The sequence below is a fragment of the Panthera pardus genome, unplaced genomic scaffold, assembly GCF_024362965.1.
Source record: "Panthera pardus isolate Hobbes unplaced genomic scaffold, ASM2436296v1 HiC_scaffold_10, whole genome shotgun sequence".
NCBI lineage: Eukaryota > Metazoa > Chordata > Mammalia > Carnivora > Felidae > Panthera > Panthera pardus.
The window spans coordinates 68,721,301-68,749,233 of record NW_026526655.1 but is presented as its reverse complement, the minus strand read 5'-3'; positions in this window follow the sequence as shown (position 1 = coordinate 68,749,233).

Below are 27,933 nucleotides of genomic sequence, written 5' to 3'. Positions count from 1 at the left end.
ACGACATGTACAAGAATGTTCACTGGAGCTTTATTCCTAAAAAGACCAAACTAAAAACAACCCAAAGGTCCATTGCTTTTAGAATAGATAAATGACTTGCGATATTTTCATATGATGAGAATGAACAGATACAGATACACTTAGCAATATGAATCAGTCTTGTAAACACAACCAGACACAAATTCCATTCACAGAAATTGCCTTCATAGAACGTTTCAAAACAGCCAAACTAATGGATGATCATTAGGAGAGCAGTGATTGAGGAGGCAGGAGGGAACCACCTACATCCTATTGCAAAGATGTTTATTTTGTGAAAATTTGAAGGTAGCACACATGATTCACTTTTCTGTGTGTACATTAGAATTCAACAAAGCGTTTGCTTAAAAAGTAAAATTTTAAAACAGGAACCTATATGTTATCGCTTTTTGAGAAACACAAAACCAATATCAGGACACCAACCATTTTCACCTCCACCCCTACACATTTGCCAGACATACTGTAGTAAATCCTACCGCAGTGTTTATTATTTATTGAGGCTTTCTATGTGTTGGGGTGAGTGCATTCTAGGAATTAGCACATTAAATCCTTCAAACTGTGCTATGAATAAATATCATTATTACCTGAATTTTACCTAAATATCATTATTACCTGAATTACCCGGTCAAACCGTGTTTCAAAGCAGCGATATAGTTTGCCCAGGTTTTAAAAACCCAAGGCAACACCTTTCTACCATCCTTGTTTGATGCTCCAAACAGAGTTGTTGACAGTGAGAGCATCTGATCCAGGGTAAACGGGGAAGTAAGACGTTGTGAAATATAAGAGTTCCTGGTCCTTGAAAGAGATGGGCAGGTGTGGGGAGCGGGGATGTGACTCTTGCTTTGGCTCCAATTGCATCTTGAGTCCAAGGATAAAGATGGCCCCGTTAAGCGTCTCAAATGTGAGACCAGAGAAAAACAGACAAGAGACTCAATTTGGGTCCCCCTACTTATTTGCCCTCTGGGTTTTCCATGTGGATGAACACTGGAAGCACAATTTAATTCCTCCAAATAATGAAATCATATCTAAGATACACTTCAGTTCTGACACTCTGTGGTTCTTCAATTCTCAGAAATGGCATAAAGTGTGAGAGTTGCTATAACATTTTTCCTAAGCAAGAGAGCAAACAAGTACTGCTAGGAGAATGTTGAATTCAATATTTTCTGAAGCTTTCCCCTGTGGTGAAGAAATGATGCGTTCTGAATGGCAAAATAGTTTCAGGGCTGCATATCTTATGCTGTCTCAACCTCAAGATCCAAGGGTCTGTGTATGCTGATTCATAGAGGTCTTTCCTAGGGATTTTGTAAAAGTAGCATAGATTTGGAATACATACATACGGCAGTATCATGAAACAAGACAGACGAGAAATGGATTGCCATTTCTTCTTCAATAGAGTGAGTCTTTAATATCACAAGGGATGCGATAATCCCTGAAATATCATCTTATTGTGAGCCCAAATCTAATTTCCCTCCTATTTTCAAATTATAGACATTGATGAAATGAAATGAGCAAGAGAGTACAAGACAGAGAATTTAATTTACTTAGAATAAAAAAGAATTAAAATAATCTCAACAATTTTAATCTATAAAAGTTCCCTAACACTGTGGAAGGAGTTTGCCAAGAAAGAGAACGTCACGTGACCAACTCTCATTTGACATCATTCTGGGAACTCTTGCAGAGAAACAAGCCTTTTTAGAAAAAAAGGTCGGACTGAAGAACACGGATTGAAATGATTAGGAGCTAGCACAATCATTTTGAATGCAGGCAATAAAAGGGAAAGATAGTGCCCAGTCTTGACAAGATATAGGAGAATCTAGAATTACGCTTTGGCATTTTCAAATTCTTACTGTGATAGTAACTATGGCACTTGATATTTAAAATGATAGGTAATTTTCTGGTTCTGAAAACATTGTTGCTGTTTACTTCATAGAACTGAAAAACCAAACTGAAACAGGTGTGGAATTCACCTTGTTAAAACTAAAGCTGAATTTGTGATATTAAAAGAAGTTGCAGAGTTTTTAGAAAAAAAAAAAAGCATCAGAAACTGAAACATGTTCCAGTAAGAAATAAAGCCCCGCTTTCAAAAATGTTGTTGAGAAGTAAAGAAAGATATTCTGCGAAGACCCTGAATGTTTCATATATATTACTCTACTGTTATGGTGTGATAACTAGATAACATGTTTCAGTGAAATGGGAAAAAAAAATCCATTTTAAGAACCAGAACAGCTTCGCAGATCCTTCATAAAAAGTACCTTCCTCATCATCTTGAGGAGAAGGTTAAATAAGATAGTCCATACAAAGTGCTTAGCACCTAGCAAGCCACATCGTAAGCGCTAAATAAACCTTCAGTTCATTATTGACATCTTACTTGTTTCCCCATAGTGAGGATTTCAGAGCAAATACGCAAAACGTGCATAGCAGTATTTGTTTAGTTACTTTACTTTTTCCTAATGTTTATTCATTTATTTTGAGAAAGAGAGAGAGACAGATTGAGTGGGGCAGGGGCAGAAAGAGAGGGAGAGAGAGAGAGTCCCCAGCAGGCTCCCCACTGTCAAAGCAGAGCATGATGGTGGCACTTGATCCCAGGAGCCACGAGATCATGACCCGAACCAGTATCAAGAGTCAGAAGTTTAACCGACTGAGCCACCCAGGCGCCCCTAGTTATTTTTTAAAACAATAATACAATTTCACTGTGGAAATAATTCGTGGTTTTCATTTGATAAAATGAAATATACGCGAGCAGACCTCAGCCTCTATGAAGGTACATCGTTAAACAGCAGGTGCTGTAATCACTGAGGAACACGTTTCTTGAGAACCTACTAAGTGAAGCGCTTTTTGCCAAGTGCTGTTTTAGCAACTCAAATGTCAGAATCTGAAAGTCGTCACTACTTAGAATGTCCCTTAACTCTGAGACTTTTATTGAGGTCCTCCAAGAAAACACGGTTTCTTCAGTAATTTTCTAACCACCACCAGCGTCACCTTTTATGATGGCTGAATTTGAGAAGGAAATTCTCATTTTAAACGGTGTGTTTTTATAGGAACTTATCAAACACTGGCCTTTAGCTGTTGTTCTGTGACAGCCCCTCTATTAAAATCCTGATGTAAACAAGTGGAGAAGGTGAACTGGAAGCATAGATATTTGCACGGCATTACTGTCAGGTAAAATTTTAAAGATCGGTTTTATGAACCCATTATTTGCAGTCAAGGCTTTTGACTACAGCATCTGAAATCATTTACGGAGACAAAATGTTTTGTCAAAACACACTGCTGGGAGTCAGTGTAGCTTCTTTTTATGTAATTCAATTTAGTCCTGTTGTTTGCATGAAAGAGAAAATTCTAGCTGAGCAGCCAAAATGAGCCAGTAAAAACTGACAATATGGTGAGCATCAGAGGCAATTAAAATTAAATGCTTTTTGTCGACATTTTATTTCTTAATAAATGGGTAATTGCATTGTGGTGTACCTGGTGACAGGCTAAATTAAGAAGGTATCGGCATCTTCGCTAGCTTCTGCCTATCAAATTCACACTTAGTTTTGAATTCTACATCAGGTGGAAGAAAACCTTCAGCAAGTTTTCCTTCCAAAATATATGTCTGGGTAATGAGACCGCCATGCTATCAGCTGGAGCTATTTTGACACAGGCAGGGACCCAGTTTAGAAACAACCAATGATGGATGGGCTGAGATAAAAGAAGATGTGTATAGAGCTGGGTCTTCCAGAACCAGTACTAGAGGTCATGTCAAGCACCATCAGCATAAAGGAGCCGGCCGTTAAGTAACACAGAATTCTCTGACTTTCCAATGACAAACTTCTCCATCTAGCAAAGTATCAGATTTCAAAAATAGATATATTCTTGTGAATTAATAGGACTTGACAGAAGTGCGAGAAAATGAGTAAACTTTGCTCATTTGGAGACCAGTTTATCCAATTAAGATATAAGCCTTTATTTGAATACCTATTAACATGCCAAGCACTTCACTAGGATTTGAGAATGAATTTTAAATCATATGTGAGATTCTTGCCCTTAAGTGATAACCTAGTCTGGCAGGACAGAAAGGCTGGTAAATAAATACGTGCAACAGAAGTTTAAGGTATTATGGAAATCACAGCATGTAAAGTTTTGAGTGGAGACTCAAAAGTGGTTGGGTCTGTCTTAAAAGGTTCTGTAAAAGAGATTTCTGAGGGCTGTGGACACGCTTCCCATATTGCAGTGCGGGTGGAAAAGACTTTGCTGTGAGATGTTTCCAAGAAGTACAAGTATCAAACAGTATGGAATGTTGGGAAGAAAAATAAATAGCATGGGGGAGGGAGGTGTGGAATGGAGGTATGGAACTATGGTGTTTACAGCATGGATTTTTTTTAGGGATGGCTCAGGAGGTTATGACAGAGGCCAGTTCGTGATAAAAGAGTTTGGACTTCAACACTTAAATAATACAGAGTTCTTGATTAAAGCAGAGGGGAAATATCAGATTTGCAGATTTGGATCATTATTTTAGCAATAATGTGGAGCATTAAGTAAAGCAGGGCATGATCTAGCGCAGGAAAACCAGTTGTAATCTACTGAAATTAGAGGAAGAAGACTAGAGACTAAGGAAGTAGCAAGTGGGCATAGAAGAGGGACATGTGGAACACAGAATTGACAGCATTAGTGGAAAGTGGTATTAATGAGTTTCGTTGGAGGCGATTGCTAAGTTTGGTGCTTGGGTGATCAAGTGGATGGTGACATCCTTTAATAACATTGGAAAATAATAATAACAAGAACAACTAGCATTGAGAACTTAGACTTTTATGATCTCATTTAATTTTTATGATATCTAAATAAAGTAGGCACGATTTCCATTTGTCTTACTGAAAAAAACAAATGAGGCTTAGAGCTGGTAAGTAACTTGCCCAAAGTCTCTTCAGTAGCGTGTGATACAAATGGCACTCAAACCTAAGAATGCTTGATTCCAACATAAGTTAATTTAGTTATGACGTTATATCTAAGAAAATGAATTATTTTAGACATTCTGAGGTTGAGATGTTTATTGAGATAGTTTATAGGTGGAAAGAAAGGTCTGGGATTCTTAGTATGTGACTCATAGTTGAAGGCCCAATGCGTATACAGAGAACAAAAAGAAGAGAATTGCAGGCAGAAGCCAGGCGTTTTATATTTAAAAGGCAGACAGGAGGTGATGAGCGCCACAAATGTCTGAGAGATAAAAAGAAAACCAGGAGAAAGTGAAATCTTGGAGGTCAGTTCTACATCGCGCTGTGCTCACATGTGTCTCCCTGTTCACAAATCCTATCAGTTGTTTAAGAACTAGGTCGGGGACGCCTGGGTGGCTCAGTCGGTTAAGTGGCCGACTTCGGCTCAGGTCATGATCTCACGATCCGTGAGTTTGAGCCCCACGTCGGGCTCTGTGCTGACATCTCGGAGCCTGGAGCCTGTTTCAGATTCTGTGTCTCCCTCTCTCTGACCCTCCCCCATTCATGCTCTGTCTCTCTCTGTCTCAAAAATAAATAAACGTTAAAAAAAAAAAATTAAAAAAAAAAGAACTAGGTCGAATGTTACCTCCTCCAAGAAGACTTCTCTGATACTCCTATTCAAAATTCATCTTTTTCCTGAACTCTTTATCCTTTAGTCATAATTTTCACACCACTTTCTCTCTTTGTACTATCTTGTTATGCATATTATTTCTATACACCTGTAGTTTTATTAAAGGAAAAGCCCATCTTGTTTAGCTTGTATTTCCCCATAAAACATATAATTGGTCAATGGCAATTAGTTGGGTATATGGATTAATGGATAGTCTTGTCAAAATGTTAATGAGATTTGAGGCATCAAGGAAACCAATGGAAAAACAAAATAACACCCAGCCAACATAAAGTTAGTCCCCCAAAACAAAACTCTAATGCATAAGCAATAAAACACAACACAAATATCCTATGACACCATTTCACACGTGATAGTATTGGACCAGAAAAATAGAACAATTTTAATTATCGGAGAGCTGGAATGGTAAAAGTATAATAGGCGAAAAGAAAATCAGTCCATCATAGACTGAAAGGGGAAATACTTAGTCATCAACACTATGGGTGATGTCGAGAGTCGAAGTAGTAAAGTGGGTTGATTCAAAACTTAAAATTTTGAATCAGAAAAACCTTAGTTTACATTTCACCTTTGCCATTTATCAACTTAGTGACCTCGAAGTTATTTAACCCTCTGACGTTTTCCTATTCTTCAAAATGAGGATAATCATTTGTGACTCATAGCGATATGACAAGGCTTCAATTTCAGCATGTGTCAAACGCTTAGCATAATGGGGCTCATTCAATAAACCTAGTAGTGTTGCTGTTGTTGCTAATAAATGTTCAGGGAGAAACAATTAGAACAAATACAAGTATCTGTTACTCTGTCCTGAAGATAATGGACTCCAGCAATCCATTATCACTAAGAGATGGTTAAACACGGTGAATAGAAAGATTTTAGAAAAAACTCAACAGACAAGAAGTAAGTTTATAACCAAGGAGAGTTTCATGCTCTCCCTAGAATATTGGACATTTCCAATTAACACCAACTTAACCTTGGGATACTGCTTTATTAGGCCATGTGTTTCACTCTTTCTAATAAATATTTTCATGCAAATTCTATGTTATTTGACTAATTGCATTTTTAAAATATGGATGCAAATAAATAAATAAATAAATGAGGATACAAATAAGTAAATAGAGGCAAGATCAGTCTCCCATGCAGAAGAATTGCAAATAATTTATATAGATCCTCTGCCCTTAAGGGGTGGAACATGTTTTCCTCTCTTTGTAAGTGTAGGCTGTGTGAGTAAATTCTTTTTGTTTTTTAATTTTTTTAATCTTTATTTTTTTTGAGAGCGAGAAAGAATGTGAGCGGGGAGGAACAGAGAGAGGGAGACACAGAATCTGAAGCAGGCTGCAGGCTCTGAGCCGTCAGCACAGAGCCCAATGTGGGGCTCGAACTCACAGACCGTGGGATCATGACCTGAGCCGAGGTCAAACGCTTAACCGACTGAGCCACTCAGGCGCCCATGTACGAGTAAATTGTTTACAAAAAGGACAGTATCAAAAAGGGAGTGGGTAGGAAGGGAGTTACGTTATAGTGGCAAAACCTGGTAAGCAGTGTGCCAGGTAACTCAGGTTAACATCAACACTGGTAAGTCATGTGAACCTTGATAAAATATGATGAGAAAAGTACCTTACCTCTGCAGTGTTCCTCCTCAGAGCTCAAAGATCCAGTCCAATTGTAATGAAACCCTAAGAAAAATCTCAGTTGAGGGATGTTCTACAAAATACTTGACCAATAATCCTCAAAAATTCCAGGGTCATTAAAAACAAGAAACTGTCATAACCAAGTGAAGCCTAAGGAGACATGATGACCAAATGTGATGTCATATCCTGGATGGGATCTTAAAACATAAGAAGGGCATTAGGTGAACACTGAATTAGGGAAATCTGAATAAAGTATGGACTCTTTAAACAGTATTGCATCAATATTGGTTCATTAATTGTGGCAAATGTACCATACAAATGTAAGATGTCAAGAATACGGAAAATTCAGTGTGGTATATATGGAAATTCAGTACTATTTCACGTAATTCTGTGTGTATTAAACTGTTTTAAAATAAATTTTTATTTTAGAAACTAACTGTATAAAGCATAGATTTTAGTTAATAATGATGTATCAGTATTGGCTTATAATTGTGACAAATGTACCACATTAATATAAGATGTTAATAACATGGGAAACTGAGTGTAGCATACCTTGGAACTTTCTGTACTACCTTTGCAATTCTTATGAAAATCTAAACCTGCCGTAAAATAAAATTTTGTTTGAAAAAAATATGAATGTTAAAAAACCATTTTATTTTAAATATTTTTTTTCTTTTTGTTTTTGTCAATTGTTATTTCAAAAAGTATGTTCTGCTTGGAGATTCCAGATTTTATGGCTTTATTATACCTCTACATATTTTAGATAGGTGGAGAAAATCTCAAAAAATTCAATGATTCACATGCGTATTTAATGAAGTACTTTTATTTTCTGTTGTCTAAATCTATAAAACACTACAATTAATTCAAGTAGATCACCGCAACTGATCTGAAATAGAAACATCAGACATAAAGGAGATAATCTTTCTACATAATTATAGGAAGGTCATTTTCTCTTTCACAATTTCGAGGTTCAACAAGACTGTCTATGCCATATATCTTAACACTGAGATGGGCAGGCGATGATTTCAGTTTAGGATGCCATGAACTGCAGTCCTACCAAAGAAGTCACTTATCTTTCTTTGTCTCTTCCTCCACTTGCATGTTTATTGCTGTACTTTGTAAATGGTTTAGCCTTGACATGAGAATCCAGAGGTGGGTTTTTCTTGTGGTGTTTTCTTTTAAGCATAGTAGAACGTGAAGCATGTATGTCTCCTTTGGACAACACTTTCATTCCTACACATCACAAGCCGCCAATATAACCTTGGCATTGAAATTTGTCATACTAGCCTTTGTGAGCGCCATATCTCAGAGAAGTACTTAGTTCCTAAAAGAGTGTGAATAAAAAGCAAAAGCAGTAATAGAGAAAAAAAAAAAATCCCTATAACAACTATGGATAACAATGTCAGCTAGTGATACTGGAAAAAAAAAAGTCATTTTAAATGAAATTTTATATTTTGTTTTATTGAGTGATCCAAATTTCCACAAAGTTAAATATTCTGGATAAATATTGGCTTTAATAGCCATTACTACTTATATGGTAGCCTGGCAAGATGATTTCAGAATAGGTGTTCTTTCCAAAATCATTTTGTATGGCATATTCCTCAGTTCAAAGATGGATTCCAAGAAAAGATATCAGGCAGAGATAGATGATACATGGATACAGAGAATATAATACATATCACAGTAAATGATACATATATCATTTACATACAATTTACATATAATTACGTAGAAAGATTATCTCCTTTATGTCTGGTGTTTCAATTTCAAATCAGTTGCGGTGATCTACTTGAATTAACTGTAGTGTTTTATAGATTAAGACAACAGAAAATAAAAATGCTTCATTGAATAGGCATGTGAATCATTGAATTTTTTGAGATTTTCTCCACCTATCGAAAAAATGTAGAGATATAATGATATATATGAGATATGATATATGCATATCATATTAAATGAGCCTTATAGTACTTATGTAATGAGTCTTACAATACTTTACATAAACATGCAAGTGGAAGAAGAAACAAAGAGAGATAGGAAAGATAAGTGACTTCTTCGGTATGACTGCAGTTCATGGCATCCTAAACTGAAATCATCATTTGCCAATCTCTATGTTATGATATATGACATAGTCTCGTTGAACTTCAAAATTGTGAAAGAGAAAATGACCTTCCTATAATTATGCAGTAAGACTATCTCCTTTATAGGGTCTATAGTCTGTAAAAATACTATATTCTGTACACATTTGTGGCTTGCTTTTGGAGTATCTCCATCCCTCTTCACCAGAAACCCATTTGAGGATTCTGTGGTTTCAGGGATGCATATGAGATCTAGCCTAAGTCACACAGAACATTTTATCTCCCTGACCAGAGTGACTGATTCGGGGCAGTCAGACACTTAAAATGGCTCATTCAGAGTGAGTCTCGAGACTTTTGCAAGAAATACTGAGACCAAGACACTTTTTTTCCTGCTGACTGTGAATAAAGAAGCATTTTCCTCTGACGCGGCTGGCATCCATCTTGGGAAAACAGAGCATGGAGGCTGAAGGAAACTGGGTTCTTAGTGACATCATTGAACCAATAAATCAAGTCTTGCCTGAAGCAAGCGCTATTTCTAGTCTTTTTAATTATGTGAGCCAGTAAATTATTTTTATTGTTTCCACGAGTTTAGGTTAGGGTGATTCTTGCAACTAAAGGCATCCTAAATAATACAACTTCCCTGAATTAAAAAAAAAATGGTGTTAGTTTAGCTTAGTTGTCAAGAACACAGACTCTGTAGATAAACTGGGTACGAATCTTTGATTTGAACCAGGTTTAGCTCTCTCGCTTTACTAGTAAATTAGGTTTCGTTTAGATTATGAATCTCTTTCCTCATCTGAATAAAGGAGATAATAACAGCTTCTTCATAAGGAGATTGTGAGATTTAGAAAAGCCAAAGCACATAGAACACAGTTCCTTACACAAAGTACGTGCTCAGTAAGAGTTTGCTATTATTATTAAATACTAAGCTAATGCTGTTGGACAAAAACAAAACAAGTTTATTACACATTCCTTGAAGTCTAAATTTACAGATGGTCTGATGTAGTTGTAGGAAATGATTGGCATTATGGAATAATAGACATGATTTAACTTCATTCACTAGAAAATCATGTAAGTAAAAACAAAATTCACCAAATCCTCCTGGGATCTAACCTATTTTCACTCTTTAACTACATAAAATGCTGCATTAATTCTCCTTAAAGTACATGATTACATTCTAGAAATTTGTGTATTAGTCAACTGTCTGAACTTACTGATTTTTAGCAGCCTGAATCGAATTAATTACAGTTGTTCCAAGGCCTCTTAAGTCACACTGGCGTTCAGACTTGTTTACGTGACAAGAAAGGACACTTGGTAATCATGATGTTGTTTTCAGAACAACATAAAATAAAAATGTACTACACTTAAATTACTCCTGGTTTTGAAACTATTTACAATAAGCTAAAACAGAAACAAATGGTAGCAGGCATCAAACATTCAAGAAAAGCTAGCAGGAGAAAGCTAAACTCGATAAAGTTCTAAGCCTTATTTTCTAGATACTGGGGGGTGGGGGGAGGTGGAATGCCTTTATTTTATTCTAGTGGCAAGACCCACTCAGCTCTGCTTAAAACACACCGGGAGCATAGTTGCAGAATAACAGCAGACAAAAACTGTACACTTAATATAGTTCTTTACACGGAGCGGGCACATAATAAATGTTTTTGATTGGATGACTGGGAGAATCTGGCTTAACATTTACTCTTCCTTCACCTAACTGCAACTTGCAAAGTACCCACAGAGATGATGTACTTGCGAATATTGCACATGGCCCACTGAGTACAATTGCAGTGGGTGCCCTTTCATAATATCTTCCATCATAATCTTCTATCAATGCTGAATGAAATATTAAAGTGAAGTATCTATGCGGTGATTAGTGAGCTAGCCTTTCATTTCCTGAAGATTTGGGAGTGATTTGACTACTTGTTTCAATCCAAAAGGGGGATTAGCCATCGCAGACGGAAAGAAATCAGTGTACAATATCCTGGAGCATTTTCAGCACGTCTTCTGAATAGGAGCAAATCCACATCATTGTATTTGTAGAAGATAATATTTTTCTGATGTGCTGCATTTAGGATCTCTTACATCCTGTGCTTAATATTGTAATACAAGAAAATCTGCGAGCAGTGACTTCAGCAACTTCAATGTGTTTGTTTCTGACAGATGACGCTCAGCCTCACCATAACTGGTGGGGCATGAAGGTAGACGTGAGGTAAGTTCCCAGTAAATTGTGCAGAGAAGATTGTAGATTTGAGATTAAAATTAGAGCATAATCTTTTGCTTTTGTTGTTTTATGCTATTATAGAAAAATGTGAAATCAGGTCTCTATTGGTCGGAAGATAATTGTTATTTTATCAATATCCATAATGACCAGAGAGAACATTTCATGTCCAAACTCCAAATAGAGTTGTTTAGCGACATGTCTCAACACAGGTAACTGATAGGTGTTTCAATGGCAGAGCGGACAGGTATGAAGATATGGGGCAGCAAAACACCCCTGGTTAAATCTGGAAGCCCTATTATCATAACTAAACTAAAAATCAAATGTAAATTCCAATGGTTACTCAAAGAGAAACTGTAGAAACTCATTCATTGTCAAAGGCTCCCAAGCAGGCATGCAGCTATTATGTTTTAAATTAAGACTAAAATATTTACTCTATCTCAGATTGATCTCCAACAAGCAACAAAATGAGGGACAGAGCAAATTTGTGCTCATTTTGAAGATGATTTTACTCAAGAAGTACACCGTGAGAGCACACAACACCAAGTGGCATCACATGTCTCCAAGATCCAGCTGGATGTAGATTTCATTTGATCTTTTCAGTGAGTGAACGTGGAAGCATCTAGCTATTGGATGAAACCTATCTGTGTTAATTTAGAACTATTGACAATGACAGTGATGGATAAACAGAACGGCGTGTGTGCTTGAGTGATTTATTCACTTAGTCTTTACCATACGATGTATGACATTATGTATGTCACAAGTTATGAATTTAATATACTGCTTATAGGCATTTAGAAGAATTGTTTAAATAATTTGAAACAAGTAAAGTACTTAGAACAATGGTTCTTAGCCTTGGAAGCATATTAGAATTACTGGGAGTTTTCAAAACTACCGATGCCTGGGCTCTACCCAAAATCAGTTGAATCAGAATTTCTGAAGGTCATCCCTTCATTCCCAGACTCCGATCCTTACAAGTTCTATACTCTTATCTTTACTTCATATCTGCATCTCTTCCCACTCCTGAAGTCCTTTCACTTCTGGAATTGATCGTACAAAACCAACAAAACCTCTTACTCTCAACCTCTCAACTCTCGACTAAGAGTTGAGAGTACTTACCTCTTACTCTCTGCTAAGCTCTTACAGCACCATTTTGTAAGTTAGAAAATGGAGCTTCTCCTTAAGACGCTTCACCACCACCTGATGGAAAAGTGCAAGACTAAATGTGCAAAGCTGTGAAGCCTACGCTGAGAAGGAAACCTTCTTAGATGTGACACTACTGGGTAGTGCAGGGCTCTTCCTTTGCAGGTTCCACAGAAGCCTGGCTCTGCACACCTTGCTTCTAGCCCTTTTATGTTTTCTCCCTTCTTCTCTCATGCCTCCGTGCCTGAGGTGTGCTAAGTGCTTTCCATGCTCTCCATCGCTGCTCTCAGACCAACCTCTCCCCACTAAAAAATAAAATCCCAAATTTCGACTGTCTCATCAGATGATACCACACATCACCAGACCCCGTGGCTTTGTGTCACTCACTTCTCATTCCTAGAATATCTTCCCCTGCAGGAATACGAATATTCCTGTCAGAATTTTACTTCTCATGTAGCTGGCTCTGTCTAAGGCTCAGGATTCTGAGTCCCATGACATCTTTGCTTCCAGTGAGCTCACTTACCTTTTCTCGCTTCTTAGAATGGCCCCCAGACTCTGTCACTACTACCATAGCTGAAGCCTTTCTGTCTCCCATCCCCTAAGATTCTCACATCTCACCTCTCCAGTTTAAATCAGTGGTTGGTCTTCAACATGACCGCCTTGTATACACAATCACCTCCCTGCTCCTCTTGCTTCATTGTACAACCATGTCAAAACTTCAGCCCCGTGGGGCGCCTGGATGGCTCAGTCAGTTAAGTGTCCAGCTTCGGCTCAGATCATGATCTTGCGGTCTGTGAGTTCAAGCCCCGCATCAGGCTCTGTGCTGACAGCTCAAAGCCTGGAGCCTGCTCCAGATTCTGTGTCTCCTTCACTTTCTGCCCCTTCCCTGCTCACACTCTCTCTCACTCTCTCTCTCTCTCAAAAATAAATAAACATTAAAAAAAAAGACTTCTGCCCTGCTTAAATAAAACTATGCCCTTACTCTGCACCTGTACCGCCAAGGGTGGTTGAAAGAAAATAGCCATGCTAAGCTATGTTACTTTCACGTTAGGACCACTGACCTAATGTTAAAGGACCACTGTGCCCTTAATGCTACATGCAATCGTAACACATTTTCCGAATCCATTTATTACCCCCACTGCTTTCCTCTCCCTCTTTAGAATTTTAGAATCTCTTCTTCCTTCCACAATTTCAGCTTCGTAGTTACCTAAGAAGATGTAAGTAACAGAGGAGAACATCCAAGTTCCCATTACTGAGAGAATGAGCTCATTTTCATCTGTACCCATAGATTCTGCCTACTCTCATCACCAAGGTCAACCCCATGGTTTGTGTACTAGATAACATCTCCTCTGACATACTCAAGGAGGTACCCCAATAAATTTCATTCCTCTCCTACATCATCAGTTAGTCCCTCACTATTGAAACTTTCCCAGCAAAATAAAAATTAGTTATAAAGTATACAGAATTTGGATGTGGGCTCTAGATTATATTATAGTACTGTATCAATATTAGAGTTTCTGAATTTTGGTCACTACATTGCAGCTATGTAAAAGAACGACTTTGGTCTTAGGAGATACACAATGAAGGATTCAGGAAGGGGGATGGTAGCTCCAACTGACAGTCACCTGGTTCAGAAGAAAAGTGGACGGAGCAGGAGGAGGCAGGGGTGGGGAAAGGAGGAGGGAAAGAGAAGGAATGAGATGAGGGAGTAAATGGGAGGAGAAGCAAATCACTGGTGAATAAGCAAAAGATATAGGGAGTTCTCTGAACCTCTTGAAGCTTGTACTTTTTCTTTAAACTTGAAATTATATGAAAATCAAAACTTAAAATATAAAAACCTTTTAAAACCAGGAAACATGCAAGTAGGTCAATAGATCATTTGCATCGCTTTATATGGTTTGTCTAGAATTCTCTGCATAGTGTAACCAATTACATTGTGTTACACAGGGATGAATGTATATTTCAAATTCTTCAGCAAATATCATAAGTGTTTATGAGAAGTGTATGGTAGCCAGATCTCCAAGTGGTTGTTTGGCTTTATTGTATACACAAATAGAAAATATCTAAAAATTCCAACTAATCTTTTTGCCACTAGAATAAGGATATAAATTCCATAATGCTTGATGTTGTTCATTTTCTTTAGATTATAATACAACAGGAGCTGACCTTCCAGAACCTTTCAACAACGAGAGTCAAGAAGCACATAAGATACAAACACGTTTCTTTATGTTGCAGGTGTTCCAGAACTTATTTCATCTGAGTCAAAAACCGGCCCAAGAAATTACCATAGTAAACCAAGTCAATATGGAATTATTTAAAGTATGAGGATTGCAGTAGGTGGGTTAGTAGGGAGGCTCTCTAAAATACATTGAAAAGCAGAGAGTAAATGCCCTGAAGTTCCTGTTATTTAATAAAATATACCTCCGTTTTGTAAGTGTGTTCAGAGGGCCCACAAATAAAATATATTCCTGGAGGTAACGATATTAATAATTTCAGGACTGACAATAAGTATTAGAGACCTGTAAGCTTAGAAGAGTTGCAGCTGTGGTTGGTGGTTCTATGTAAAGATGGTTACAAAAGCCTTGTATTTTGTTTCATCCAAGCTGGACTTATGATAAGGTCTTCCTAGTCGTGCATATTCCACAATACTGACAAATAGGAAGGTCAAGAATAACTCCAACGTGGTGGCTGTGCCTCACGTACCTCCTGCTTGCTCACCAGCGGAAGCCAGTGCTCCCAGTTCACAGTGGTCTCTCGACCTGGATTCATTCACATTCCCTCCCAGCACAGGACCCAAGGCAGCCACTCATCAGCTGCTGATTGATAGCCATTTAGCATCTTCATAGAGGGTAGAAACCTGCTCTGATGAATACTTAGCCTAGTTGAATTATATTGATACAATTAAAGTAAGCCTTTGTCAGGTTTCTGGGCCCACAGTAAGAAGAGATGAGCACTCCTCTGTAGGATTTGTCATCATAAAATAGTTATTACTACATCCCAGGCTAGGCATGCTCAGAACAGATTCAAGCATAGAAGAGACCTCAAATCTCTTCAACCTCCACCCCCTTATCTTCCAAATAAGAAAACTGAAGACTACAGAAATGAACTGACTACCATGAAACCCACACATATACAAAGACAGAACACGAGATTCCTGCCTTTTCTGAGTCCAGCCAAACACATCACCCCTTGCATAATGTAGCCTCTAAAAATAATCCTTGCTTGTGTGTCTGTGTCTGTATATATTTGTGTGTGTGTGTGTGTGTGCGTGTGTGTGTGTGTGTGTGTGAGAGAGGGAGAGAGAGAGAGAAACAGAGAGAGAGATTAGGGGGCTGTGGGGGGAGAGAGAGAGAAACAGGCAGAGCGAGAAAGGGGAGGAGAGACAGGAAGGAAAGGAGAAGACAAAGGGTAAGGAATAATTTACCCAAGTCTTCATTTTTCGTATTCATCTATCCACTGATGAGCTCAATTCACATCAGTAGGACTCAATCATTTGAAAAGAGCAGACAGAAACTGCTAATCACACACCTAAACCTTTTGACCTCTAAAATTTCCTTAGTTGGGGCACCTGGGTGACTCATTTGGTTAAGCATCTGACTCTTGACTTCAGCTCAAGTCATCATCTCACAGGTGGTGAGATCGAGCCCCGCGTCGATCTCTGCACTGACAGCATGGAGCCTGCTTGGGATTCTCTCTCTCCCTCTCCCTCTGCCCCTCCCCTGCTCAGGCTCTCTCTCTCTCTCTCTCTCTCTCTCTCCCAAAAATAAATAAATAAACATTTAAAAAAGTAAAATTTTCTTAACTAAGGGGAGACAATCGTGGGTATCATAGGAGGTGCATTTGAGCAACACTTAAAATCGAATGTAATAGTCCTCCACAGAACAGAGGAAAGAGTTAAAATATAGACATTTCAAGGTAAGTTTCTCTCTCAATCAGACTCAAAAAAGTCAGAAGATTTGAAAGCTATTAGGACTATGATAGATGATCCGCTTTCAGACACCTTTCTTTTTTACTGACAAGTTGCTGTTAAAAATTAAAGTAAAAAGAGGCCTCCTTTTTTGCTGCACATTTTTAATGGACCTGAAGCCAAAATAAGTCAGACTAAATTATGGGAGTAAATGACCTCCCGGGAAGTATTATACCAAATTCCAAAGTACTATAAAGACTTTCCTTTGATCTTTTTAGCTTCACAGCCTGAAATTCAAAATCTGTATTTAATTTTAGATTGCATATACCAGCTTTTAAATTTTCTTTCCAAAATGATATATCATTTTAAATGATAGGACACCTTTAACTTGTATTTCCTAAAACTGCTGACTGTCATTTCTTTATTCTTTTACTCTATAAAAACAGATATAGATATAATTAATTGCAAAAAGTATTTGGGGTTGGGTACTGTAATGGATAAACCATTGACCTTCACTTAAGAGATAGCACTTTAAACTCAACCTTCATTCCTAAGTAAAATGACTCTGATCCAAAATGAAGTTTTCGGTTCACACCTGAGAAAGACACTGAATACAGAAAAAAAAGAAACCTGGAAAGAGATGAGGCTCTCTAATCCCTGATTTTAGGACTATTTTGGATAACTGCATCTTATTCTCAAAGCATCTTTTAGCAGGTTGCAAACAGGTGCACTCATTTTCAACACAGCCCTTTCCTAAGTTCCACAGATGCCTTAATTGAGCAGCATTTCAACAATAATGCGTGCCCATTAACACCTGTAAATCATTCCATGCTCTTTAACAGAGCCCACTCCTATAGAGGGAATCTCTTAAAACTTTTCTGTACATGCTGACTGGAAATGTCTTTATTAACATGTTTGTAGTGATTAGTGTTGCATCTGCTAGGGTAAAAAATAAGCACACAAGAATGGTTTGATATTGTAACCAGGGCTTGTCCAACTAGAGGACACAAGTTAAGTATCATTTGTTAAATCTGGTTTAAGCGTAATCAATGTGGTACAGATCAACAACAACAAAAAAGCAATAAAGTCAATGTGTACCACCCAGAAACCAGAAATATTATTCTTTCAGGTCATGGAGCATGCTGGATATTTGGAGACTGATCCTGGGAAATTGACTTTTATTATTACTGCTCTAAACTACTCACATGGCTTTGATCTAAGTTCGACTAGTGTTGTTCATGGTTTTCTGATACCACAGAAAGAATTGTATATCCTCCTTATATTTACCAAAGTTGTTTTCTACTTCCTTTGATCAGTCTTCTGGGTTCCAGTGTGGCCCTAGGGCAATCAAGTAGTTTTCTGTGCCTGCTTCCACAATTACAAAAGCATGAGAGTAAATTTCGCTCTACCCACCTTGTAGGCAGGTCTGAAAGTAGGGTGATACATGCGAGGTACCAAGGGCACACATTTAAGGAGTCACTCACTCCCAGAGACATACAAGTGCTGGGTTGCCTCTTCCATGACCTTGAGAGCAAGTACTATGTACTATTAATAGCACTGTTCATAGAAAGTATCAAAGGACAGTGTCTCTCCATACCTCAATTAAACAAGGAGTTGGTAATTCATAACTTTCTTACCTTTTAATCAGGCAATTTCAAGGGAATCATGACCACTTGTAAATTCAGAAACAATTTTTCTTACTTTATTTTATTTTTGTGGAGATTGTTTCTCCTAATGGTTCTGGCAGAGTGTGGGTGTTTAAAGAAAAGATTTAATTTACTAACAGTTTCTATTTTGGGTCAAATTTGCAAGGTCGAAAATAAAAATAAAATGACCTTTCCACATTTCTGGCACCTATGTTTCCATTCACCTAGGGCTTTCTCATAAGCGAGAGTCCTGGAACTAATGCCAGGTAGGAAAAATGTGCTTCCTTTATATTCTTCAAAGCTGTAGTACAACCAAAATATCCATTATAAGATTCTCAGCACAAACTCAGAACTTAGCACATTAATTATGTCAGTTGAAAATGTGTATCGAACCAAAACTATGGACCAGGAAAAGGGCTAGTTTTTTGTGTGCAGCTTATTTTGGATTATTTATCATCATGAGAAAGCTATCAACGTTGGGCAAAACAGAGAAACAGAGAGAAAGACAGAGACAGCACTATTAGGGGACATTAGAAAATAACCAAGGCAACAAGAACTTGAGAAACCTATTTCCTAAGAAAATGGAAATTCACTGAGGTGACCCTAGCATTTATCCTCACATTTTTGTTTTAAACAATTGCCAATTCACATCCAGGAGAATAGAGGTCAATGATACTATTATTAATATGTATAAAAAATAATATGATAAAAGATGGAGAATTTCACCAGAGAAAGTAAATCTGTGTCATTAGATATTGTAAAACAAAAAACATAATTAAAATAAGACATCAGTATACGGATTTAATAATGGTGGAACTAATTAAAAAACCCCGCAAGGAAGCACTAAAGGAAAAAGGATTGAGATAGATAACAAATAGCCTAAGAGAGAGACATCATGTATGAAGAAAAGGTCTAACATATGTGTAGTTGGAGTCCAAGAAGGAGGAATTAAGGAGTGGGAGCAATATTTCAAGAGACCTAGGGTAAATATCTTCCAAGCAGAAACAAAAAGGTCTACTAACTTCAAGAAGGATAATTACAAACAAACAAATAGACAAATCACACCTAGTCATACAGTATTAAAAAATCAAAGACAAAGAGTAATTCTTAAAAGCAGGTTTAAAAAAATGCACTGCCCGCAAAGGAACAATAATAAAAATGCTTCACTTTTCAACACAGAAGATGAAACCCAGCAGAAAAAAATGACATCTTTAAAACATCAACATAAAATTGCTGCCAGTCTGCAATTACTTATGCAGTGCTTGGCTAACAAATGAGCCTCTCAATAACTTACTCTGGGTGTAGACTCATTTTTGTTTCCAAAGAAGAAATTCTTGTTTAATGAGATATTTTATACTAATTTTTTTTTCTGTCTTACTGTTGCTTTCCTGTGAGTTGTGACTATTGTGTTTAGTGCTTAGTCTGGTAATGTTGATGTACACTGTAATTTTTTTTTTAATTATTTTTTAACGTTTATTTATTTTTGAGACACAGAGAGAGACAAAGCATGAACGGGGGAGGGGCAGAGAGAGAGGGAGACACAGAATCGGAAGCAGGCTCCAGGCTCTGAGCCATCAGCCCAGAGCCTGACGCGGGGCTGGAACTCACGGACCACGAGATCGTGACCTGAGCCGAAGTCGGACGCTCAACCGACTGAGCCACCCAGGCACCCCTGTAATTTTTTTTTAACACAGCTATGCTGTTATTGTTAAAAAACACAATGCTTTGTCATCTAATTGGATGACAAAATAATCCATACTCCACTGGGTCTTAAAAGCATGACGCTCAGAGTCTACTTTTTTTTTTTTCCTTTGGCTATGTCTGCCAGGCATATGTAGAGTCTACATATATACATGGTGCACTGGTGTAAAATAAAATAAAATAAAATAAAATAAAATAAGATGTTGCAGTACGGCAATATGTATGGCACTTGAAGCTCTGATGAGTTAAAGCTTTATCGCTATGATTTTTAGTACACAGAGCAGCCGTGCAAAGGAATGGGACCACCGTGTATGATCTCTATCACAATGGCCACCAGCTCTGCTGCTGTTCTGGGACAGCAGCCACAGAAAACATTATGAACGATCATGACTATTTTTTAATAAAGCTGTATGGACACAAAACTTAAGTTTCGTATCATTTTCATATATCTGAAAATACGATTTCTTTTGTTTTTCAGCCACTTACAAATGTAAAAACCAATCTCGCCTCACAGATTATTAAAAATAAAATTAAGTAGTGGGGCAGCATTTGGCCCTTGAGTACTAATTTGTAAGTTCTACCTTAAACAATAATTTTTATTATTGTTATTCCTATATTTTTCCTATATTACTATATTTTTTAATATAGGAATTTTTAAATATACGCAGAAATAAAGGAGGTAAATGGAGTTGAAATATTCTAAAGCTCATGTATTTTCCAGAAAGTGGCAAAAGTAATGATTTAAGATAAAGTCTAGTAAGTTAAACATGCTTATAACCTCTTGAATAATTAGTAAAAGATCAATAAAGAATGTATAAGTAAAAATCTAACAAGGGAGAAAAACAAAGTAATAAAAAATACTTGGTTAATAAAAAAGGCAAGAAAGAAAAGAAACAATTAAGTAGGTTAAATACAAAACAATAGCTAGATGGTAGATTTAAGCTCCTCAAAACCTATAATTAGTTTGAATGTAAGTGAACAAAATATATACATTAAAATCAAAGTTATCAGCCCAGATAAGAAATTAAACACAATTATCTGCTGTTTTTATCTTTTTATATAAAAGAACAGAAAGATTTAAAGTAAAAGAAAAATCAAAACTAAACAAAGGTGGGTAGCTACATTAACAAAGTAGATTTAAAATCAAAAGGTATAACTAGAGATTAAGAGAAATATTTTATAATAATTGATAGGTCAACTCAATGTGAAGATATAAAAATCCTAATTTTGTATGTATGAATAGGAAAGCTTCAATATATAGGAAACAAACCTTGCAGAGACAAAGGAAGAATAGAAAGCACCACAATCGTAGGTTAAGATTTATTCTCAGTAAATTTAGAACAAGCAAACAAAAAATTAACATAGAGGAGCTTTTCAAAATGTCAGAGTACCCATTTTTGTAAGTTTACTTGGAATATTTAACAAATTGACTTTGTTCTGGAACACAGTAACTCTGAACATTTTTACTCTGAGCACAGGAAAATGAAGCTAGCTATAAATTACAATACTAGAAAATCCTCTCAAATCAGATAATTAGGCAATAAAATAGTAAATAACACATGTGTCAAAGAAGTCGCTATGGAAATTGAATATATATTTTATGACATATGGTAAGGATCTATGATACATGATATTGAGATAGTGATATGGATTAGAACATTGACTTTCCAAAATATGTGGCATACAGCTCATCCTTTACTTTCAGAAAATCTATCGTGTGAATGTATATTATAAAAGAAAGGTATAAAGTAAATTATCTGAATATGATTCTCAATCAGCCAGAAAAAAACAGTTAAGTAAACACAAAATAATAGGGGGAGAAAGACTGGTAAAAATTAACTAAATAGAAAACAAGTGTGCAATGGAAAAATCAACAAAGCCAAAGGTTTGTTATTTTAAAAGAACAGTAAAATTTGTAAACTCTAGAAAGTCTGATTTTTTTAGTGCAATATATAGAGGGACATGTATATAGGTGTTACAATTATTACAAATTTAATAACATGTATATATAAATAACATTATGACAATAAGTTGGACTACTTCAAATAAGTGAACAAATTCCTGGGAAACAAAGCATGATTTAGGACTTTTGGCAATGACTGAGCCAAACTCATCTCCCCAAAGCATCTCTAAAGCTCTATAGAATTAACAAAAAACAAACATTTTAAGATTCTAGAAAGCAGATAAGCGTACACAATAATCTGAAAAGCATTTATGCATGAAAGCTTCTGGGATTTGAGAAAGAAAAGTGGAAGTTTGTGCATTCTACTTTGCTTCCAATACCTCCTCCCCGGTTTAGTTGGTGAGCCAGGGCAAGGCAGGCCACAAGAACCAACAGCTTCAGTCACAGTCAAAGAGGTCTCACTCAGTTCATAGTGGTGGGCAACACCCAGCAACATTATCCATTTAAATTATTTCTTGCAGGCAAGCAAAAGTGAAGGGCCAGTGGCTCATTATAGATATGCCATGTTCATGATCATGCAATTCAATATTGTAAAGATGCCAATTCTCCCTAAAATTAAACTGTAAATTCAATGCAATCAAAATCCAATGGGTTATTATATGAAAATTGACAAGCTGATTTTTATGGAAATTCAAGGGGTCAAAAATAGTAAAGGCAATGATGAAGAACAAAGCTGTTGGATCTACACTATCAGATATCAAAATTTATTTTAAAGACACAGAAATTAAAATGTGTGTTATTAAAATAGTGGAAGAGAATAAAGTCTAGAATCAAATGCACATGTATATAGTTACCTGATTTATAACAAAGCACTGTACAGTGGAAAGGAAAATGCAAAAATAATTGAATATGCAATAGAGAACAAATATGTGCGTGTGTGTGTGTGTGTGTGTGTGTGTGTGTACCCTTTGTTCACAATACCAAAAATACAGTCCAGGTGGATCATTAAACTAAATGTGAAAAACAGAGCTAGAAAAAGATAACATGGAAGAATATTTTTATGACCTTGGGCTAGGTAAAGTCTTCTTAAACATGACACAGAGGGGTGCCTGGGTGGCTCAGTCAGTTAAACGACTGACTCTTGATTGCAGCTCAGGTCATAATTTCATGGTTTGTTGGATTGAGCCCCACATTGGACTCTGTGTTAAGAGCTTGAAACCTGCTTGCAATTTTCTCTCCCTCTCTCTCTGTCCCTCTCCCACCTCTCTAAAACATAAATCAACTTATATATATATTCATATATGTGTATGTGTGTGTGTGTGTGTGTGTGTATATATATATATATATGGACAGAGAGAGAGAGAGAGAGAGAGAGAGAGAGAGAGTCATATTTATATGACCCAGAGACAATATCCTAAAGAGGAAAAATAAGTTTGGAGTTCATTAAAATTAAGGACTATTGACCATCAAATACCTTATTATGAGAGTTAAAAAGCAAACCTTCAAGAAGGCAAAAATATATGTAATTATGTATAGATAACAAAGGATAAAAAAGGAGAAGTGTACAGAATATATATATTATTATATTTATTTAAACCAGATCAATCAAGAAAAAAATGGACAACCAAATTAAAAATGGGAAAAAGCCATGAATAGACATTTCCAAAGGATATATCCAAAAAATCAATAAGCATAACAAAAAATCTTTAATATTAGACATTAAGACAATACAAAAATAAAATCAAAATTACATAGCAATGCACACACACAGTGGAAAATCAAAAATTAAAAATTATAACAATGCCAAGTATTGGTATGTATGTGTAGCAACTGGAACTCTTACACTGCTTATACACACATGCAAACATCCTAGAAATCCATTGGGAGAATCTACCAAAGCTATGTATGTGCATGTCTTATGCATAGCTTCTGCATTTCCCCCCAAATTTTATATACATATATACACACACACACACACACACACACACATACGTTTATATATATAGACACATATATACATTTATATACATATATACATTTATGTACATATATATATATATATATATATATATATATAAACACACACCAGGAAAAAAAAAACACATGCAACAATGTTCAAGCAGCATTATTCATCAAGAGTAGAGTGGATAACTCTAATTGCCACATATAGTATAATGGAAAACTAGTCAACAATATGAATGAACAAACTGTGTATACAGCAAAATGGATGAATATCACAAGAAAATGTTGAATTTAGGCACAAAAGAGTACATCACATATAATTTCAAAAAGAGGTTATAGTAATCTATTGCAATAAAAGTCACAATATGGTATACTATTTTTATGGGGAGCTGGGAGGAAGTTTGGTAGATAGTTGCAGCTGTCTCAAGCAAGGCTGGCTATCATGCACATAATATTCTATACTGTGATCTGGATTCATGGATGTGTTCATTTTGTAAAACTTCATTGCTCACAATATTTGTGTGTTTTTGGAATATATATTTCCTTAATAAGATATACACACATGCATATAGACACATGGAGAGATAGACACATAAAGACATTTTTACACACATATGTATGTATGTATGTATATGAATTTCATGAGTTCATATACATGCTATGAAATTACAAGCTAAAAAAATCCTATAAATATGCTTTGATAAATACTATGGGGGTAAGGGTGGGAGGAGAAATTACTAAGAGCAAGGAAATTTTATCTGAGAGGGTCTTTTAAGCTAGACTTTAAAAATGAGGAAAAGCCATGCTTGTTAAAAACTGGACTTAACCTTCCAGGAATAGGATGCAGAATATACATGGTCTGTAAGGTGGGAAAAAGTTTGTCTTGGTCTGTGATCTAAAAGGAATCCAGCATAACTGAAGTCCAGTTAAAGATGAGGAGAAGGATTAGTGGGAAGGAGTTTGGGCATACAGGGCTTTATAGGCTATAATAAGAAATTTGATTTCGTTTTAAGAAACAGTAGAAGTCACTGAATGATTATATATATATGTGTATATATATATATATGTATATATATATATACATATACATATATATGATATATACATATACATATATATACATATATATATGATATATGATATATATATATATAATGTGATATATATATCACATTAGAACATTCACATATGACCCAGTACACCATAATGTACAGAGGCCCATGTTTAACTCCATCAAATGCATGAGAGAGGGAGGAGAGGCTTGCTAGAAAAGATAAAAATTGAGCTAAGTACTAAAGAATAAGAATTTCTTAGATGGGAAAGGGGCAAGAGGAGCATGTTTGGAAAAGGAAAACAGTATGAAAAAGGCACAGACACAAGGAATAGCATGGCTCTTTTCAAAAAATGGGAATAATTAGTTCACACTTGGGCACAAAGTGCAAATATGGATAATGCAGTGTATAGGGCTGGACAGCCAGTCAGGGGCCAATCATTAAGGGAAGTATTTACACACAGAGACTTGTGATCTTAAAAGTGGTGCAGAAGCCGCTAACAGATCTCAGCAGAAGGTATAATGAGATTTGTACTGTGGAAATACAGCTTTGGCTATGAAGATAAATTGGAATGGAAGCGGCCACCAAAAAAAAAAAAAAAAAAAAGCCCCAGACGGAAATTATAAAACCTGACCTGATGCAATAAAGGGAGAAAAGGATTCACATTAGAGACTTGCAAAGGAAATGTAATTAATAGCACTTAGTGACCAACTGGATGCACAGACTTGGTAACTCTAGGTTGACTCCCACATTTCAGAATTGGATGCCAAGGTAAATGTTACTATCCTGAGCCAGGTTTTGGTGAGCAAAGAAAGAGGAGCCAGTTTGTACGCTGTTCTTTTTATCTGACTGTGGCACAATCTGGTGACAATCGCCAGTAGATAATTACATATTTGGCTTAGATTGTCAGGAAAGAGCCCCAAGTTCAAGCTACAGACTTGAGAGATACCAACATAGCTGGCAGTTAACACATTAAAAATAGATGTCTAAGGAACAAAGACCAGATTACAGGCACCATTTCAAAATCAACAGGGAAAATTTTTCAAAATCTACATACCCAGGCCTTTATACTGCAGGCATGTTCATCATCCTCCAGTACCTATCCTAGAGACTTGAGTCAAAAGAGATACTTGGGATGGAATTAACCATTCAATCAGTTGACCAAATGACTGGACCGGAGATGGGCGGGTACTGATATGTATGTGACTTGGTCAGTAATAGATCATGAGACATATTAATGGAGGGATGAGAAGAAGGGGAACTAAATGGCAGGTGGGAAGTACACCGAGGACTGAAGAAAAAGGAGAAAGTAGAGATAGTCAACTCTTTCAAGAAGTTTAGCCTTTAAGGGAAAGAGAGAGACAAGTTGGTAGAAAGGAACAGATATCTGATAATATTTATAGGCCGAGAGATGAAAAATGCCAATAAAACTTTTAGTCCACAGTAACCATTGATTGACTCTTGAGGGAATCAAGCAAACAGAGAAGTATTTTCAGGAGCTGGCATTCTAACTACTCAATTGCCCAATAGCCAATCACTATTCAAGTTTATTATTTGGTTGGCGTCTTGTGCATAGGGCCTAATGATTTATTTTCCCCATGAACTATACTACTGGAAATTATCACATAAATTTTAGAAGAGAATAATCATACCAATTCTGTGTTTATTCAAAATCTCCGCTAGTGGGGTGCCTGGGTGACTCATTCGGTTGAGCGTCCAACTTTGGCTCGGGTCGTGATCTCGCAGTTCGTGAGTTCAAGTCTCACATCAGGCTTGCTGCTGTTAGTGCAGAGACTGCTTTTAATCCTTTTAATCCTTTTAATTTCTCTATCTCTGTCCCTCCTCTGATCATGCTCTCTCTCTCTCTCTCTCTCAAAAATAAACATTAAGGTTAAAAAAAAAAATCTCCACTAGAAATTTTTTTCTTAAAAGTTTATCCATCTCTCCTACACATATAGTGGCCCAAACATATTAAATTAAATTATATAATTAAATTCTTGGGGGCGAGGAGGGAGGTTGAGAGAAATGGGGGTGTGGGGTGACCAAACAGTTCTTTAACTGTTCAGGTACCCACAGGAACAGGAAAATCTGGTATTTTGCTACAGGAAAAAAAGGAGAAGAGGAAGAGAAAGAACAAAGGGGTAGGAGAATATTAACATAAAGAGACTGTTTCCCAACTCACATACTTTCTCAAATGTCCTAGAAATAATCAAATTCAATAATAAAATAAAAACTTGATATACATCTGTATCTGAGACCTGTTTTTTTGCTTTGAGGTAAAAATAATTATACCCTTGTTTCTGAAAATTATATTTCAAAGAGAGTAATAATGTGAGTTCTTAAAACCAAACATCTTTACCTAAGTGAATGGATGATTATTAAATAAATTATATTAAAAAATGAACATTTCAAGTATTGCTTTTTTAACTTAGTGAAATTGAGAAAAAAATATTTAAAATGTATTTATTTTAATTTTTAACTTTCTAGGTGTCTTTTTTTTAATTAATTAATTTATTTTGAGAGAAAAAGAAAGCATGAGTAAGGGAGGGGAAGAGAGAGAGAGAGAGAGAGAGAGAGAGAGAGAGAGAGAGAGAGAGAGAATCCCAATCAGACTCCACACTGTCAGCACATAGCCTGATGTGGGGCTCAAACCCACAAACCATGAGATCATGACCTGAGCCAAAACCAAGAGTTGGATGCTTAACCAACTGAGCCACCAGGAGCCCCTCTAGGTAGGTTTTAAGGTTTCTGAATCAAAACTCTGAACTGGCTGTATAAGATTATTTACATATTCTTTACCCAAAGTTTGTGAGACTTGAGAAGAAATGAGAAGTGATTAATATTTTATATTGCCGGTATTTTAATTGAAAGGGAAACAACGTCATCACATATGATAAAGTTTAAAAAAATTGGTCAAGTTACCATCAAAGAATCCCTAATCCCTTCCACAGGTGTATTTACTGAATTGTTTGTGTGAATATCTACCCACTGGCCTTGATAATTCAGGGATCTGTTCAGATCTGTTTGCCCATGTTGCATGAATGTATCACCTGTGTTTTCCATTAGC